Below are 17,769 nucleotides of genomic sequence, written 5' to 3'. Positions count from 1 at the left end.
TGATGTTCTTTACCTAATCCTCACCTTGTACATCTTCTCCCCCCACCCCTGCTTCTAAAAGCCCCAGTCTCCCTAAGAAAGATACAGCATTCGTGATTATTCCAGCCAGTGTGCCAAAATAGAGCTATTCAAGACAATGGGATTAGAATCCTTAATATGCACCTATACATGTTCATGGACTGTCATGGCTTGGAAACAGGTGACTGTTTTTAAGCCATGAGATAGAAACTGACTTCAGAATAGCAATCTGAGCATTTTTTGCTGGGACATCACATAGGATTACAGAAGACTAAACATGAATTATACTCACAACATGATGGGGTGTACCAGCTGAATATGTAATCATGTGTAGTGCAGTTAAGTGATAATTAGCCAGTGCCTTTAAAAAAAATCATTTTCAACAGCAGTTATTTGATCAGCATAGGCACAGGGCACTAACACTAGACTGGTATATATTATTTATGAGAGCGAGAGGAGCCCTTTCCGCAGTCTACATTTACATTCTGATGTTTAAGTTAAGCAAATCAATCCGTCCTCCAGCTTGCAATGGAGAAGATTTTTTTCAAAATTCTAACAAACACAATGAAGCCCCAACTTATACAGAATTAGACATGCTTAATATAAGTTATACTCATTTCAAAGATTACTCAAGCCATTCCTTTTTGCTTCTTTAAGTTCAGCTAAAAAGAAAACAGCATAAAAACAAAAATAAAGGGGGAACACACATGAAGAGTCAATCATGATGCATATAATCACCTCTCTGGGCTCCTAGGAGGAAGAGCAGGGTATAATTGTAAAAAAAAAGATAGAATAAAAAATATGGAACATTAGCTAATATTAATATGTACTTTCAAGTAGTATTTCTCACATGTTTTCCATAGCACATTGCTAATAACCATACATGCAAATCAATGATATATGGTTTATGTTCATAATTGATTTTAATACACTTAATATCAAGATTTCAAAGAACCCAAGCAGCATATATTTTCCAAAAGAAACAGATTTAAATTATGCCAAATACAGAATATGAGGAAGTTTACATGCATTATTTTTAAAAACAACAGCCCATCACTGCTACATTACTTAGATGATGATACATGTACAGCCCACAGAAGGGAAAATAAGCCTTACATCAACACTTGATCTCCTACAAAACCCCCACAAACAACCGTGCTAACAACATCCACGCACAGAAATGAAAGTATATCCCTGCTACTGCCAATATAAAAGCTCAGTTTGCATGACAAGAGCAATGTTTTATTTTTTATACGAAGTGGAGAAAGAAATACTGGGGCTAGGCTTAGAAAAATGAAGCTATCTTTAAGCATGAGACACAAGGGAGAGGCAACCCTTATTAACTCACCTAGAATAGCTTGCTGTTGAAACTGTGCTCTCCCCCAAAGGAGGCTTATCTCCAACTTAAACCTTCAGCTTCTACCCATAAATCATGTGCTCTCAAAATGCTACAATGACAGAAGGACTTGCTGTGCTTTTCCTCTCCACTTCGACTACTGTTCCACTGACAGACCTGAGAGAGGCTGCAATCTCAGAGTAAATATTCAATATGAGCATGCTCTGTGTCCACTTTGTTTTTCCAAACTGATGCCAGACATCCCTGTGTGTGATGGCCTACTTCCAAGGCAACACAGGGATGTAAATCAAATCTGAAATCGCTAACAGCAATGAGTAAATCAGAACCACCATGAAATATTGATTTTCTCCTTGCTCGTGGCCTTTCCTCCCCACAATTAATTGGATCTTGTGTATAGACGGCTATTCGTAACACGACACTGAATCCCATAGTCAGGTTTTGATACTCTCATAGGATGTGTCAATATAACGACATAATGCTACTTTGACAGACCAGAAACACACACTACTGGGTCAGCATTCGACTCCAACTCTTTGTCGAACCATATATATGGTTTCATATAAAAATTCATTCACTCAATGCCCTTTTATCTATTTTTTTTAATTCTTCATATATTCTGTACAATGCTTGCATCTCCAAATAAATGTATTGTTCCCAATACAATGAAGTAAAAACTATATTCCTTTAATTGCTCTTTGAAACTTCAAAACTTAAATGGCATATGAACAGCTGGCAGGCCACAAAAAGGTAACTTATGTCCAGCAAAGCCAGTTAGATTTTTTATTAAGATGTCCTACTACACTCAGTATTGCCATGGCTACAGTTATTTTAGTTTCAACTCAATGGAGAAATACTTCAGTCTTACACAGTTATTTCAAATGCAAAAATCTCATATGAAACAGATTAATCTCTAACCTTAGTCAACAAAGCTCACTTTTTCCTAACCCCTTTGGTATAATTAATTTTTTTTAAAGGAAGTATCTCAACTTCTCAGTTCAGTGCTAACAGTAATACCATCTGGCACTGAACTTCACATGTATTGATCTACTACTTTGCTGAACCCAAAAGGGAGGCTTCAAAAGGCAGCTTAAATGTAGAGCATTCAGGTAACATTATTACAATCAGACCAAGATCAATTTCAGATTACAGTCCACCTACTCTTCACAATTAATAATAGTTGCTCAATGTGGGACTTAAAACATCTCTTCAATCAATTAAAATCTATTTTTAAATGCAGCATTTAGTTTTCAAGTGTCTCTGTTTTCTTGGTGACAGGTTTCTATCTTTAAAGTAAAGAGGGTAGTGTCTTAAGAGTTGCTTCAATTTAAAAGACGTGGCAGTAAAAATACACAGACAACATTTTGCTGAATTTCAGCTGCTTGTCAGTGACTTGTAAGTAAAGGTCATATTTTCAAAAAATTATACTATCTTGACCAAGATGAAGATAAATGGGAATACTCAATTGATAAGAATTATCTCTGTGTTGACCTGACTAGATCTGAAAAGCTGCAGCGATCCTAGATATTATTTATTGTTCTTTTGTTTCTCTCTCTTCTCCTTCTGAGCCCTCTATGCACTTATCCCAGCTTCTTGAATGGGAATTGAAGATCTGTACTACTGCACTGGTTTTAAGTATGGAACAAGAAGTCAAACTGCAGCAGGTTTGAGAAGTATATAGCACAAAGTAAAATAAGAAATCAAATCCTCCAGGCATGAACATTTACTATTCAGGGAGATAATTATTCCAATACTCCTCCATGCCATTGGATTATAAACCAGCAGAAAATGATAAATGGGACTTTCATTACCCAGGCATCAAGCCATCAGAATGCACTACAGTAAAATGCAACCTGAACAAATCAACTCAAGGGTCTACAGCCTAAATTTTAACACCACAGAGTGGTTTGGACAGTTTTATAGCAACCAAAAACATAGATCACTGGAGCCCAAAGAGACATGTGTTTGTCTGAGAGCAATTTACACACACACAAATCCAGAGCAAGTGGAAGTAAATTTGAACAAACAGCCTAATTAGTAGTTAATCTGGACAAGGACACTCATGCCTAGGGGCATTAATATTGACCTCATTTACTAACGAGAATAAATAAGCTTTGTTCGATTGTTATGAGTCTCTCTTTTTGTGAGGAATGAACTTCCAAAATCAATTTGTTTATAACAGTTCCATTCTAAGGGTCTAGCAGATTTGCCACCAAGAGAAGACAATGAGGATTACAACTAAATGAAAGCATTTGACTCTCCAGTATTTTAACATTCACCTCCAACAAAAATCCTGCAATCAAGCCCCCTGCTAACTAAGCAAAGAGGCATCTTTCAAAGTGGTGATTATCTTATATTTAGCAGGGGGAGAGCAACTGGCCCTATCCAACCCCAGCACAGGATCCCTCCAATGGTTGTTGCTGGTAACTGCCTTATGTTTCTTTTTAGATTGTGAGCCCTTTGGGGGCAGGAGACCATCTCCTTGATCTTTTATTTTTCTCTATATAAACCACTTTGAGAACTCTGATAGATGAGTGGTACATGAATATTATAGTAGTAGTACAACAACAACAACAACAACAACAGGAATCTAGATATTTCTATGCCCCAATACACACACGATAGATAGATAGATAGATAGATAGATAGATAGATAGATAGATAGATAGATAGATAGATAGACAGACAGACACATACACACATATAACCCCTGCTAACTTGGCAAAGAGGCACCTTTTAACATGGTGATTCTCTTTCTTTAGCAGGGGGAGAGTAACTGGCCCTCTCCACCCCCAGCACAGTACCTCCAATGACTGTTGCTGGTGTCTATCTTATGTTTCTTTTTAGTTTGTGAGCCCTTTGGGGACAGGGAGCCATCTTATTTATTTGTTATTTCTCTGTGTAAACTGCCCTGACACACACACACACACACACAGCATCCCCTTCCCCTCCTGGCCTCCCTCTGGTCCTCTAAGGGCTGTTTTGACCCCTGCTAACTGGGCAAAGAGGCACCTTTTACCGTGGTGATTCTCTTTATTGAGCAGGGGGAGCGTAACTGGCCCTTTCCACCCCCAGCACAGTACCTCCAGTGACTGTTGCTGGTGGGTGTCCTATGTTTCTTTTTAGAATGTGAGCCCTTTGAGGACAGGGAGCCATCTTATTTGTTTTATTTCTCTTTGTAAACTGCCCTGAGCCATTTTTGGAAGGGAGGTATAGAAATTGAATTAATAATAATAATAATAATAATAATAATAATAATAATAATAATTTTTGGGCCATTCCAGCTCTTTCTCCGGTGGTGGTAGCCATCTTGGAGGCTGCCATGCAAATAGCCAGGGTACAGGCACGGTAGCCTCTAAAATGGTCACCGCCAAAATGGCCACTGCCACGCAAGGCTGCCAGACCTGCCAGTTCTAATGTTTTGTTCTGTGTTTTTTTAAAATTAACATTAGAACCCCTGAGCCAGCTGGGGGACTTCAGCTCAGGATCGAGCTGAACTCGTGAACCCTTGAGCCGGACCAGTTCAATGGAGAACTGGCTCGCCCTAAAGCCTGTTCGAACATCCCTGTTAGCTGTAACAGGTCTTTCCAACAGTATTATGATGCCCTCTCTTCACCAGGGCAGAATCTGCAGTTATCAACAGGAATCGGCATTCAGGCACACATTCGTCTATTGATGAAAATGCCAAAACTCCATACAAAAGGGGCACAATTCAACAGATTGCCTCTGCTTGTGAAGAGGGTCCTATGATTCTTGGTGATGGGACAAGCTGATCCTCTTTCTCACAGAGACAGATATCCGAATCCAGGGCATTCATTTAGGATTGGTTACATAAAATACTTATATGTTGTCTTTTCGAACAAACTCAGGGCAGCTTACAACAATATAAAAACAGTTAATTTAAAATGCAGCCCATGCAAGTTTTCCTAGAAGAAACAGCAGTTCTATGCATTATATCGTTTCCCACTGAAATTGTGATACTGGTATTTTCTCCAATGATTGTAATTTGTAGAACTGCCCTATATCCCACCAACTTGAGTAGATATTTCCAAATATGCATAGGGTTGCAGCCTCACTCTAACTGTAACACTACAACTACCCACTCACTACAACTATCCACTCACTCTTTAGAACAAAATATGTTCTCTTTAGAACAGCTATGGTCTCAGCCAGGTAACTAAGCAGAAGTCTTCAAAGTTAACTTCTTAGGAAGTTGGACTTAAGGAAGTCCAACTTCTCCTGCTGGATCAGACCAAAGGTCCACCTAGTCCACGGCTGCTCAACTTTGGCCTCCTGCTGATGTTGGCCTACAACTCCCATAATCCCTGGCTACTGGCCATAGTGCCTGGGGATTATGGGAGTTGTAGTCCAAAAACAGCTAGAGGACAAGGTTCAGCAGGCCTGACCTAGTCCAATATTTCTCACAGTGGCTAAGCAGATGATTCCAGAAAGCACACAGGCAGGGCATGAAGACAATAATCCTGCCCTGTCATTGTTGCCCAACTGGCTTTTATATGGCATACTGCCTCTGAACATGGAGGTTTTATTCAATCATCCTGACTAAAGTAATATCTTTTGTCTGCTCTGAAACTCCTGCTAATCAGCTTCATTTGACAACTGAAGTCTAGTATTATGAGGGGGAGAAAACAATATAAGCCTTTATGCCCACTATTAGGTCACCTGCTTTCTAAATTAAAAAGCTCCAAATGTTTTATGAGCCTGGATCCAAGACACAACATCTCACTTGGGGAATAAGATGGACAGTCCAGGGATAGGGCAGGATAGGAAGATCTTAAGATCCAGACCTCAAGTGATTGTGTATCTCTGGAACCCCAACAGAAGAATTCTAGGAACCAGAACTAATAACATCACTGTGACCCGAGAACATTGCCCTGCCTTAATTCTCCGACTCAGAGGAGTCCCCCAACAACCTGCCAGCCCAGGTAGAGGACCTCCAATGCAACAAAAAAACAAAAAAACAAAACAGGCACCGTCCTTTAAACAACAGAGCCTTCCCCAAGGAAAAAACAGGACCAATCTGCTCTACCTGGGCTGCAGCTAAATAAATTAGGTGTCAGTTCCAAACAGCCACTGGATCAACATCCATCTTGTGTTGTTATACCCAGCAATCTTGATTGCCTGCTTGGAGCTATCCTGACCACCTTCTCCCTTGGAACTGTCCAAGTGTGTCCCTCTCAAATCCTTCTCAGTGTAGGATCCAGCTAGCCTGGAACAGAATAAAATGTTTTAATCTTTCCACAGAGAGAGGTGCTCCAACTACCTATTTTGGTTGCCCTTTTCTGCACAATTAACAGTTCTGTGGTAGCCATCCCCAGTGTGGCCATAGCATAGGTTTGTATAAGGGCATTACAAATATCAGTTTTAACCTTAATCCCTAGGACGGACTTCACCTTTTAAACAGCTACTGTACATCGATGTTCACGCCATCTATCATTATCCCAAGATCTCTTTCCATCTTATACTGGGTATGGATGTACGGAGCGAAACCAAAGAAAACCGTAGCTTGAAAGGTTCCTGGTAATACTTTAAATGGTTAAGTCACCCAATAAATATTTTTTTCAGTGGTTCTGGTTCCTCATTCTGCAACCTTCTGACAAGGCTGCCTCAATTACAATTTCCAGAGCACCAAACAAAGAAGATTATAGTAAAGATCACCTCTTTTTGCAGTCCAGAGCAGGGGTCTCAAACTCCTACAGATTTTGGCCTACAATCCCCATCATCCTTAACTACTGGCCATTGTGAGTGGGAGGATGAGAGTTGCTCAACAGCAACTGGAAGGCTGCCATTTGAGACCCCTCGTCTAGAGGATGTTACTTTTTGAAAACAAAACTAGCCAAGTTAAGGCATAATTCAGGAGGCACAACTGGACGCAAGGCACTGTCTAGTTATCTGGGTTTGAGCAGGTTTACTACCAAGCCCTAGATTTGTTTGCAAATTGAAGTATTGTGTTTAAGCTACACACAAATATTTGTATTGGCATAAGAAATACCTAAATCAGCCAAGCTAAATCCAGAAGCCTCAGCAGTCACAATTTATAAAGAGGAGGTGGCATTTTTGCAAGACCAATCTTTTAGTGGAAATGCATATGTGATATGGTGGTAGCAACATTGATTCCCAAGCCACCTCGAAGAAAAGGAACATGCTGTAGCAGAGCTCTATGAAAGGAAAGCCTTGCCCCACAGCAGATGTGGGTGGACTAAATAGTCTCTTGGTCTCTTCCAACGTCATGAATGTTCAATTTTAGTTTCGGTCACTGTGTCTGTCTCTCACACACTGCAACAGAACAGTGAAATGGCTGGTGCACAAGAAAACTTTAAGACCACCTTGGGTGATTTTCACTTCTCCTTTCTTGGAAACAGTTGTTCCAAATTAGCTACACCTGTTTGTTTCTCACTAGCCAGCAACTGCTGAGGTAATAGAAGCAATTCTAGATATGTGCCCCAAACATACAAGCTGTGCATCCAATCTGCAAAGCAGAGCCGTGTGCAGAGAGAGTCTGAAGAAAATGCCTATCAAGTGATTTCCTGTACTGAAGCCCCCTGTGTACATGGCAAATGCAGGAAGTGGTTTTATTTAGTACATGCTGAAGCAAAACAAGTCACTCAATCATCCTGATTCTGCTCAAGATGCAATCAGGGAAGCCAAGGGCAGAAGGTGCTTCTTCAGGTCTCATAAACAGAAACTCGAGAAAAGGAAGAAGATGAAGAAGGAAGTGCCCTCACCTGGCCAGAAAGATTTCTGCAGCTTCACAGAAATGATTTTTCTAAGCAGATCCCCAAATGTAGGTCCTCATAACAGACAAGTTCCAAGTTAATTGATCAGCACAGAAATAACTAAAGCAATTCAGCTGACACCACTTGAAGGGAATCCTGGAGAGAAAGTGCCATTTGAGCAATGCTACCTTCATACAGACTGCCTGCCTCCAATACAGCAGTGGAGAATTCTAGACCAGTGGCAGTCACCAGGTGGTAGTAAATAGGGATGTGCACGATATTTATCGGCGCTGGCGGGGGTAGGGCTTTAAGGGCGGGGGAGAGTGTACTCACCCCCCCGCCGCGTTTCCCCCGCCGGCGCTCTCCGAATTTGAAGCCCCTCGGGGCGGCAGCGTTCCTCCTTGCCGCCCCGTTTGCCCCCTCGGCCGGAGGTGGCCGGAAGTTCCAAGCGCGCGCGCGCTCGGAACTTCCGGCCACTTCCGGCCGAGGGGGCAAACGGGGCGGCAAGGAGGAACGCTGCCGCCCCGAGGGGCTTCAAATTCGGAGAGCGCCGGCGGGGGAAACGCGGCGGGGGGGGTGAGTACACTCTCCCCCGCCCTTAAAGCCCTACCCCCGCCGGCGCCGAATCACCGAATCTGCCCCGACACCCGAAACGTTTCGGCGGCCTTTTCAATGGCTGCCGAAACGTTTCGGGCACAAGCCTAGTAGTAAATTCAAGATTTTGAAAATATACTGCTCTGGCATTTTGCAGGACTATAACACACAACATTTTACGATCTTAATTGCTCAATTCCAACAGCTGCAATAGAAAAATAAGCTGTGTCAAAGCTGTGCATTTTTATATAAACCTTTAGAATAAGGAACACTCCAGGTGCTTAGAAGCAAAGTATTTCCTATTTGAGTTTTAATATATCAGACATTTTATTGTGCAAATGCTTTCATACCATAACTCAGCAGCAAGACTTTGAATATTTTTAGAGGGCTTTTCATTTAGCATTTTATAGCACTTCGTGAATATTCACTGGATGTAATCCTCACAACAACCTTGTAATGTCAAGTATTATCACCCCTAAATTGTAGATGGGGAACGGAGGCTGAGAAGGAGTAGCTTGTCTAAGGAGTGTGCCATCGAGTCAGTGTTGACTCCTGGAGACCAGAGAGCCCTGTGGTTGTCTTTGATAGAATACAGGAGGGGTTCGCCATTGCCTTCTCCTGCGCAATATGAGACGATGCCTTTCAGCATCTTCCTATATCACTGCTGCCCGATGTAGGCATTTCCCATAGTCTGGGAAACATACCAATGGGGATTTGAAGTAGTCATTTCCCCTCTGCACCATTAGCAGCCAGCCACTATTTGCGGTTGCCACCAATCTCCTCTCTTGCCTCATATCCTTCCAGGCAGAGAGCTTAGGAGAGAAGCCATTCTTCTGCCATTTGCACTGGGATATGAATTACGGAAATGGGAAGAAACAATGGGAGCCCTCTCCTACTGGTCAGTAGGTAGCCCTGCTGTTTCTTACCTTCCCATGGCAGTGAAAATGAGACCTCTGGTAAGGTGGTGTGTGACGTTGGGTGACCTGCTTGCCAGAGGGCTAGGAGCACTTGCCACCGACAGGCAGATCTGCTCGACTCCAAAGATAGTGTGCCATAACCAAAGAGGTCCTCTCTCCAGTCACTACAAATCAGAAGGTGGGAGTTCCCTGAGAAGAGCCTCCAAAGATGACCTCTGTATACGTAGGTGCTTTTTTGTTATAGGGCAAGCTAGGAAAGGATTGGTCTCCATGTTCACACAAGTATCTTATTTTTCAAACCGATTAGCCATATCAAAGTGTAGTTGGGATGAACATCTGCTCTGAAAACTAGAAGCACAGATCAAAAAGGGGCAACACGTAAAAACAAAGATACCGCAAATAAAAAGACCGTGTGAAAAGGAGAAAAATACAGTGGAAAACTAATAAAACAGATTAGAACATTTATTTTTTAATTTAATTTAATTTAATTTTTACATTTATATACCGCCTTTCATTAAAAAACAACCCCAAGGCGGTTTACAAAAGTTAAAACATACAATAAAAAGGCAATAAAAACATCAAGCTAAAAAATATAAAAACAGGCATAAAAACAATACAACAGGTAAAAACACACAGAAGCAGCAGTAAAAACAATTATGTAAAAGCCTGGGTAAAAAGCCAAGTCTTTACAAGCTTTCTAAAAGCCGTGATGGAGTCCGAGGAACGAATGGCCACTGGGAGAGCACTCCAGAGTCTAGGAGCAGCAACAGAGAAGGCCCTGTCCCGAGTGCACGACAGCCGGGCCTCCCTCATTGCCGGCACCTGGAGCAGGACCCCCTCAGATGTCCTCGTCAAGCGGGCAGCAACCCTTGGGAGAAGGCAGTCCCTCAGATACCCCGGGCCCAAACCGTTAAGGGCTTTAAAGGTCAAAACCAGCACCTTGAATTGGACCCAGAAACGAACTGGCAGCCAGTGCAACTCATTCAAAATGGGGGTGATGTGTTCCCAACGGGCAGCTCCGGATAAAACCCTCGCTGCCGCGTTTTGCACTAGCTGCAGTTTCCGGATATTCTTCAAGGGCAGCCCCATGTAGAGCGCATTACAGTAATCCAGCCGCGACGTGACTAAGGCATGGGTAACCGTGGCCAAATCTGCCTTCTCGAGAAAGGGACACAGCTGGCGCACTAGCCGAAGCCGTGAAAAGGCACCCCTGGCCACCACCTCCACCTGAGCTTCCAAAAGCAGAGCCGGGTCCAGTAGCACCCCCAAGCTGCGTACTTGCTCCTTCAAGGGGAGTGCAACCCCCATCCAGAACTGGCTCCTCATCCCGATTGGCTCTCCTACTGACCAACAGTACCTCCATCTTATCCGGATTCAATTTCAGTTTGTTAGCCCACCTCCAACCCATCACAGCCTCCAGTACCTGATTCAGGACATCCACTGCCTCCCTAGGATCAGATGACAAGGAGAGATAGAGCTGAGTGTCATCTGCATATTGCTGACAACTCAGTCCAAATCCCCAGATGACCTCTCCCAGCGGCTTCATGTAGATATTAAACAGCATGGGGGACAAGACCGATCCCTGCGGGACCCCACAGGCCAATGGCCACGGGGCTGAGCAGTAGTCCCCTAGCACCACCTTCTGGACCCTCCTCCCAAGAAAGGACCGGAACCACTGCAACGCAGTGCCTCCGATTCCCATACTTGAGAGGCGGGCCCAGAAGGATACCATGGTCGATGGTATCGAACGCCGCCGAGAGGTCCAGCAGAACCAACAGGGATGCACTCCCCCTGTCTAGTTCCCGGCGTAGGTCATCCACTAGAGCAGGCTTCCCCAAACTGTGGCCCTCCAGATGTTGCTGAACTACAACTCCCAGCATCCCTAGACACAATTTTATGTGGCTGGGTATGCTGGGAGTTGTAGTTCAGCAACATCTGGAGGGCCGCAGTTTGTGGAAGCCTGCACTAGAGAGATCAAGGCAGTCTCAGTCCCATACCCGGGGTGGCAGCCAGATTGAAAAGGGTCCAGATAATCCGTATCATCCAAGACCCTCTGCAGCTGGGACGCCACCACACACTCCATCACCTTGCCCAAAAAGGGAAGGTTAGACACAGGTCTATAGTTATCCAGGTTGGAGGGATCAAGGGAGGGCTTTTTTAATACTGGTCTTACCACCGCCTCCTTGAGGCACGGTGGCATCCTGCCCTCCCTTAATGAAGCATTAACGATCACCTCCAGACATCTGCCTGTCCCCTCCCTGGCAGCTTTTATTAGCCATGAAGGGCAAGGGTCAAGAGCGCACGAAGTCACCCACACACTGCCCAGGATCTTGTCCACATCCTCAGGCTGCACCAACCGAAAAGAATCCAACACAACGGGACCAGATGGTACCAGAGGCACATCTGCCGGAACTGCCAAAACTCTGGAGTCCAGGTCAGCACGGAGGCAAGCGGATTTATCTGCAAAGTGACAGGCAAACTGATCACAAAGAGCTGTAGATGACTCCTCCCCCATTGTCTGGGGTGGAGCAAGGTTTTTACCACATGAAACAGCTTTGCTGGTCTGCACTGAGCAGACGCAATGGAGGTGGAGAAAAAGCATTTCTTCACCGCCCCCACCACCACAGAGTAGTCCCTAAAATGGGCTCTAGCCCGTGTTCGGTCGGATTCGTGACGACTCTTCCTCCAGCGTCGTTCCAGCCGTTGCCCGAGTTGCTTCATCGCCCTAAGCTCCGAGGAAAACCAAGGAGCAGATCGGGCTCCACCAAGCCGGAGAGGGCGTTTAGGAGGAACCGTGTCAACAGCCCGGGCCGTCTCTCCATTCCAGAGATCAACCAGGGCCTTGACAGGGTCACCAGCTCTGGACACTGGAAACTCCCCAAGGGCTGTCTGGAATCCAAGCGGATCCATAAGCCTCCGGGGGCGGACCATCTTAATCGGCCTACCACCCCTGCAGAGGGCAGACGGAGCAGTCAAACTAAACCCCACCAGATGATGATCTGTCCATGACAAGGGAGTGGTCTCAAATTCCCCCACCTCCAGATCATTTATTTCCTGTTCGGCAAAAACCATATCCAGAGTGTGTCCCGCCACGTGGGTAGGGCCCGATACCAATTAAGACAGGCCCATGGTTGCCATGGAGGCCATGAAATCCTGAGCCGCACCCACTAGGGGGGCCTCAGCGTGGACATTGAAATCCCCCAAAACAATAAGCCTGGGGGAACCCAAGGCCACCTCCGAGACCACCCCCGCCAGCTCAGGTAGGGAGACTGAAGTGCAGCGGGGTGGTCAGTACACCAGCAGAATCCCCAGCCTATCTTGGAGGCCCACCTCAAGGACAAACACTCGAAATTCTGAGATTGCCTGACCAGGCACCTAGAAATGGGGAGGGTCTCTCGAAAGATGACTGCAACGCCTCCTCCCCGAGCCTCGAGGTGGGGCAGTTGCACGATCTGGAAACCTGGAGGGCAGAGCTGAGAGAGACCAACCCCGCCCAGCTCATCCAACCAGGTCTCCGTCACACATACCAGGTCAGCACGCTCATCCACAATCAAATTGTGGATGAGAGAGGTTTTTGCATTAACTGACCTGGCATTCAGCAGCAGCACCCTAATCCTTGAGGGAGTGTTCACAGAGCTCCCTGGGGTCAGAGGGTTGGGAGAAGGGCCGGAAAAAGGAATAGGTCTCAATTGCCTGGACCATTTCCCCCTGTAACGGCCTGCCCATATATTGAACTTGCTCAAAACATATTGAACTTGCTCAAAATAGATTTATAAATTCTAAGTCAATAGAGAAAAATATAAAATATCAATACACACCCATAAATATGGGAACCATAAATACAAAATAAATAACTATAAACAAAGATATATATGAAAGTATCAACAATAATACAAAAACTATATTAAAGCTATACAAAAACATAGATGAGTATTCCTGTATCCACGGCATGGAAGTCCATAATATGGTGGAAAAATCCCTCAGTTGTTGGAAGAGAGTTGAAAACAGTGAAGCCCATCACAAATATGCCATGAATAGATAAACTCTTGGAAACACAATGATGTACAAGGAGAAGCTAGACTTTTTGCATGGACCCAGGGGAAAAAATGCCTAAAATAATTCATTCAAATCAGAGTAATAGTCTTGTGAACATGCTTGTGGGTCTCCTGTATATAGATGAATAATAAGCTTTGCTCCTTATTCCAAGGTGTAGACAAGTCAAAACTTAGACAGGCATGGTAGGATATTCCAGGGTGTAATCAAAATAGTCCTTGAAAAGCTGTCTAGATAGCAGCTATAGACTACAGGAGCAGCTTTTGGAAGAAACACATTCCAATTTATATCCTACTTTCTCCCATCATGGAAATCAACGGTGCTCCTAAGGTGCCCTAATAAAGCAAACTAACAGCAAAACACTTGGGCAATACAAGAACAAAGACATTCTATTCCTATCCTAATCAGCCACAGACTGATATTTCTTCAGGCTGCATTTCCCAAATGGGAGTTCAGCGATAGCAAATGGTTGTAGAAAACTTCTGGGAAGATCACAGTTTAGCAGGAAGCTGAGGCTAGCACGAGTCTCAGGGCACCCGACACAGACCTCTCTATGCCTGACCAGCTAGTTTTGCAAACTGAGATCACGATTAGCTGAAATACTGGCTGTGAGGGCCATCATTGTGTCCCAGACAGGAATGGTCCTTTTTGCTACTTTCTCACCTAGCCATATGCAGAATGTTCACTGTCAGCCAACAGAATTCCCCCAACTGGCTCCTTTTGCTTTTAAGCCATTATGCTGCGTACACTCTGCCTTCATATCACAGTTTAAGATGGATAGTCCTGAATTTCTGTATTTGGATTCAGAAAGTGACACATCCTGCAGAATGACTGATGGTGGGCGGGGGTGTGTGTGTGCTGACTCCCTGCTGGGTCTATAAAAGAATCTGAGAATGAGACTGCCCTTGCTTATTGTGTTTTGACCTACTGTTTCAGAATGAGAAGTTTAGAACACCAAACACACCGTGATTTCAGAAACAGAATTCAGCAGCTCAGCTGTTTTTGGACCCAATGAACAGACTCAAGTAGATCTCAGGAGTGACATGTTTATAGTTAAACTTACCATCTCCAGATAATACAGCTGTCTTAACATTCATTGGCATACCACTCAACCATACAAAAACACACCCCTGTAGTTTGGAGGCCTAGATTTTGCAGGCCTTCCAAATGCTCAAGAACTGTAAAGCAGCAAACTGCAGAAACTCAAATATTTAGTATTGCATCAAAGCAATATCACTATTAAAATATTTTTAAATATCCATCCACTCAAGAGTAAATCCTCAAACACAGTTTTGCACTCAGATACACACACTCCGGCTAATACTATCTACGCGCCGTATCAGCTGGGAAGGAGGAGTGCATATTTGCCAACAATCCACTTAAAATGCAAGTGGGAGCCCAATCCTTTCCCAACCATGGTTCATTGAGTATATTACAGGAAGAGGTGGGTACAAGTAATCGCTTCAAGCAGATGTGGGGAGTGTGCATTTTTCTGTACTCTGATGTCCGTACACCACTTTGGATGGAAGACGGCCTCATCAGACTGTCTGCTGCTTCACACAGTTTATATCCATATACAAGACACGTAAAGAACAATCACATTAAAAGAGACCCTCGTTGAAGAATTAAATGTGGCAAGTTTCAAAAGTATTCCTAAGCAGTCTGAATGCAAGCACTCTGAAAAAATGTACATGCATGTGCAAGAGAGCCAGCCAGATCGACCTCTGCCACTAATCCTAGATGCCCACTGCCTGCTACCACAAACAGTGATATGCCAGTCAGTGGGCATCCAAGTGGGTTCTCACACACACACCACTACCTTGCCTGGAGACCTATTAACAAGAACAGTTTAAAAAAAAATCTCTAGTTGAGACCATTACCACCACATATACCTTTAATACAAGACACACTATAATCTGGAGAAGAGATGGGGAGCTAAAACCTGCTCAAGGACTCAAGGTTACTAAAACTCAAGCAGCTTCAGGGAAGTAATTCAAGACCTTGTTTCTAGGCTGCCTTTCAACAGGGCCCCCAAAGCCACTTACAATGATTAAAACATAAAAACAGCAACACAAATTATAAAAGAGCAGAGCAATAAGGCAGACAACAGTAGAAGCAGATAAGACACTTCATAACTTAATTTGTATATAAATTATGTTCACGTTTAGCGGGCATCTCTAGGAAAAGATTGCCGTCGGTGATGAAGAACCAGTCTTAAAACCTAGCAACCATCAGCCAGAAGTCAGATCTCCAAAGGCTTCCAAGGTCCCTCTGTCTTCGTTATTGTAATTCATTTTTTTTTAAAGGTACACACTTACCCCTGCACAAAGAAAATATGTTTTTACTGGAAACTTAAAAGTGGGCTTTGTAACCCTTAAGAGTGTCATAGATACTACAGCTGCCACTGCCAATTCAACACAAGTGCACCAATTCTCCGTAAGTGGACCCTTTGAGACAGTGTTTACCCGCATAAGTTCACAGTGTCAAAGCATACATGAGGACTCAAATCAGAGTAGCATTACATATATCCAGCCTGAAGGAGTTCCAATCAATCTGCTCCTAACTGTGTGGCTCCTGCTGGTCGTAACACTCCCTGCAGCAAGTCTCTTTGAAGGCTGGAAAGCATCCAAAATGAAAAATAAGAAAATAGAAAAGGCTTGCAGAGATAAATAGGTCAGAGCTGGATTCAGGGCTATGGAGGAGCCTTCCAAAAATATTCTGGGGTACCATATCCCAGGACATATAAAAGGCAGGCAGAGCCAAGTGCAGACACACAGAGCCTCACACGCACGTCCGCAAACCTTCTGCAGCATCTCCAGCGTGGCGTATACAAATTCAGGTTTCTGCCACTTACGAATGGGGCCATACTCTCTTGGACTATGCTAAGAATACAGGTATCTTTGTAGGGAATTTTAAGAGAAACCAAGTCCAAAAGTTCTCCACTTTGGCACATTCTCAATTAAGCATCAAAAAATGCAGAATACTTCGCTTAGTTTCTCTAGCTTTGGCCCACTGCTGCCTCTCCCCCCACCCCTCCGGCCGTGGGCAACATCCAAACTACATCGCATTGATATTAATGGCACTTGTGTTCGTCATGGTTAGCTTAGCCCTGGTCACATGTTTGATGCACACGTCAGCTGTGTACAGGGTGCGCATCAACAGATCTGCACACTTATGATTAATAAGTTATGTTCAAACATATAATAGTACATCTATCTGTTCCCTGCATGAGACCTGTACCCTGGTTCATGTTTGAGATGTACAGTCATTCATACAAGAACATGTGCATGTATGTAGACATCTGTATGCAAGTACAACTTAATATCTGAATAGGACCAATGACTTGGACCAAACACAAGAAAAATAGGACCAAACACAAGAAGAACATCCCAAAGCACTTTGAGACAGTGCACTGATGCATTTGCAAAGTGATATGGGAGCAATCCATCAAGCACAAGGAGTGGACAATCCTCACCCACTTAGGAACATAGGAAGCTGACATATACTGAGTTAGACCATTGGTCTATCTAGCTCAGTCTTGTCTTCACAGGCTGGCAGCAGCTTCTCCAAGGTTGCAGGCAGAAATCTCTCTCAGCCCTATCTTGGAGATGCTGCCAGGGAGGAAACTTGGGAACTTCTGCTCTTCCCAGAGCGGCTCCATCCTGTCAGGGGAATCTCTTACAGTGCTCACACTTCTAGTCTCCCTTTCATATGCAACCTGGGCGGAACCTGCTTAGCTAAGGGGACAAGTCATGCTTGCTACCACAAGACCAGCTCTCCTCTCCTCTCTTCAACAGGAACTGTGACAGAAGCCTATGAAAATGCTATTGAATGGAGAGAGAAGAAATTAAGGAAGAGCCCAGGTACCCCCCTCCCCTAGCATCTACCTGAACCTTCTTGGGGAGGTCTGCCTCACACTTTGAGAAAATGGCAGGTAAGCAATCTATTTGGGTAGTACACAAACGAAAGAAACCACATCTTCAGCAGTTCAGTTTCAAGCTTATGGCAATGTGCAAGGAGATTACATTCACACATCCACTGTCCCGTCTTATTAACACAACAAACCGAAGTCTTGGAAGTCACCCAGAGGCCCATCACT

General features: G+C 44.1%; 1 protein-coding gene across 22 annotated transcripts in view; it reads right to left on the bottom strand.

Annotated features, from left to right (window-relative positions):
* The window catches only part of PLEKHA5 (pleckstrin homology domain containing A5), a 261,638-nt gene that overhangs the window by 156,990 nt on the left and 86,879 nt on the right, over positions 1–17,769 (bottom strand). The window contains exon 1 of one of the 22 annotated variants that reach the window (XM_053252348.1): positions 1,367–1,417. The exons of the other annotated variants lie outside the window; for them this stretch is intronic. The gene's annotated coding sequence lies outside the window, so the exon portion shown is untranslated. Of the gene's footprint in view, positions 1–1,366; positions 1,418–17,769 lie in introns of those variants that run through there. 22 annotated transcript variants of the gene reach the window in all.

The sequence above is a fragment of the Hemicordylus capensis genome, chromosome 5, assembly GCF_027244095.1.
Source record: "Hemicordylus capensis ecotype Gifberg chromosome 5, rHemCap1.1.pri, whole genome shotgun sequence".
Classification (NCBI taxonomy): Eukaryota; Metazoa; Chordata; class Lepidosauria; order Squamata; family Cordylidae; genus Hemicordylus; species Hemicordylus capensis.
The sequence above is the reverse complement of the archived record's forward strand: the minus strand, read 5'-3'. Positions and strand labels throughout refer to the sequence as shown.